At 43.6% G+C, this 2,500-nt stretch overlaps 1 protein-coding gene across 1 annotated transcript in view; it reads right to left on the minus strand.

The window, feature by feature from the left end:
- The window catches only part of LOC116372486 (regulator of G-protein signaling 12-like), a 55,039-nt gene that overhangs the window by 4,251 nt on the left and 48,288 nt on the right, over nt 1-2,500 (minus strand).

The raw sequence follows: 2,500 nt of genomic DNA on the forward strand, positions 1-2,500 counted from the left end.
CTACTTCATATCACTACTCGCTACTTCATATCACTACTCGCTAATTGATATCACTACTCGCTACTTCATGTCACTACTTCATACCACTACATATAGCTACTTCATATCACTACTCGCTACTTCATATCACTACATACAGCTACTTCATATCACTACTCGCTACTTCATGTCACTACACATAGCTACTTCATATCACTACATATCGCTACTTCATATCGCTACTTCATATCACTACTCGCTACCTCATAGCGTTACCCCATATCGCTACTCGCTACCTCATATTGCTACTTCATATCACTACTCGCTACTTCATATCACTACTTCATACCGCTACCTCATACCGCTACCTCATATTGCAACCTCATACCACTAACTCATACCGCTACCTCATATTGCAACCTCATACCGCTACCTCATATTGCAACCTCATACCGCTACCTCATCTCGCTACCTCATCTCGCTATCTCATATCGCTACCTCATATTGCCACTCGCTACCTCATATAGCTACCTCATATTGACACTCGCTACCTCATATTGACACTCGCTACCTCATATCGCTACCCCATATCGCTACTCGCTACCTCATATTGCTACCTCATACCTCTACCTCATATCGCTACTCGCTACCTCATATCGCTACCTCATATCACTACCTCATATCGCTACTCATACCGCATACCTCATATCGCTACCTCATACCGCTACCTCATATCGCTACCTCATATCACTACCTCATATCGCTACCTCATACCGCTACCTCATATCGCTACCTCATATCACTACCTCATATCACTACCTCGTACCGCTACCTCATATCGCTACTCGCTACCTCATATCACTACCTCATATCGCTACCTCATATCACTACCTCATATCGTTACCTCATATCACTACCTCATATCGTTACCTCATATCACTACCTCATATCGTTACCTCATATCACTACCTCATATCACTACCTCATATCGCTACCTCATATCACTACCTCATATCGCTACCTCATATCGCTACCTCATATCACTACCTCATATCGCTACCTCATACCGCTACTCGCTACCTCATATCACTACCTCATACCGCTACCTCATACCGCTACTCGCTACCTCATATCGCTACCTCATATTACAATATATCACAGCTCATAATTTAAACTGAATGCAAGAGGAGACAGTGTATCAATCAGTTAGACATATCTACTTCATATCGTTACCTCATATCGCTACTTCATATCTACCTCATACCGCTACCTCATATTGCTACCTCATACCGCTACCTCATATCGCTATCTCATACCGCTACCTCATATCTACCTCATCTCGCTACCTCATACCGCTACCTCATATCGCTACCTCATACCGCTACCTCATATCGCTATCTCATACCGCTACCTCATATCGCTACCTCATATCTTTACCTCATATCGTTACCCCATATCGCTACCTCATATCTTTACCTCATATCGTTACCTCATATCGCTACCTCATATCGTTACCTCATATCGTTACCTCATACCGTTACCTCATATCGTTACCTCATACCGCTACCTCATATCGTTACCTCATACCGCTACCTCATATCTTTACCTCATATCATTACCTCATATCGTTACCTCATATCGTTACCTCATATCGTTACCTCATACCGCTACCTCATATCGTTACCCCATATCGTTACCTCATATCGTTACCTCATACCGCTACCTCATATCGTTACCCCATATCGTTACCTCATATCGTTACCTCATACCGCTACCTCATATCGCTATCTCATACCGCTACCTCATATCGCTACCTCATATCTTTACCTCATATCGTTACCCCATATCGCTACCTCATATCTTTACCTCATATCGTTACCTCATATCGCTACCTCATATCGTTACCTCATATCGTTACCTCATACCGTTACCTCATATCGTTACCTCATACCGCTACCTCATATCGTTACCTCATACCGCTACCTCATATCTTTACCTCATATCATTACCTCATATCGTTACCTCATATCGTTACCTCATATCGTTACCTCATACCGCTACCTCATATCGTTACCCCATATCGTTACCTCATATCGTTACCTCATACCGCTACCTCATATCGTTACCCCATATCGTTACCTCATATCGTTACCTCATACCGCTACCTCATACCGCTACCTCATACCGCTACCTCATATCGTTACCTCATATCGCTACCTCATACCGCTACCTCATATCGTTACCTCATACCGCTACCTCATACCGCTACCTCATACCGCTACCTCATACCGCTACCTCATATCACTACCTCATACCGCTACCTCATACCGCTACCTCATACCGCTACCTCATACCGCTACCTCATACCGCTACCCCATATCGTTACCTCATATCGTTACCTCATACTGCTACCTCATACCGCTACCTCATACCGCTACCTCATATCACTACCTCATATCTACCTCATATCACTACCTCATATCTACCTCATATCTACCTCATATCACTACCTCATACCGCT

Source organism: Oncorhynchus kisutch, unplaced genomic scaffold (genome assembly GCF_002021735.2).
Source record: "Oncorhynchus kisutch isolate 150728-3 unplaced genomic scaffold, Okis_V2 scaffold3956, whole genome shotgun sequence".
NCBI classification, from domain to species: domain Eukaryota; kingdom Metazoa; phylum Chordata; class Actinopteri; order Salmoniformes; family Salmonidae; genus Oncorhynchus; species Oncorhynchus kisutch.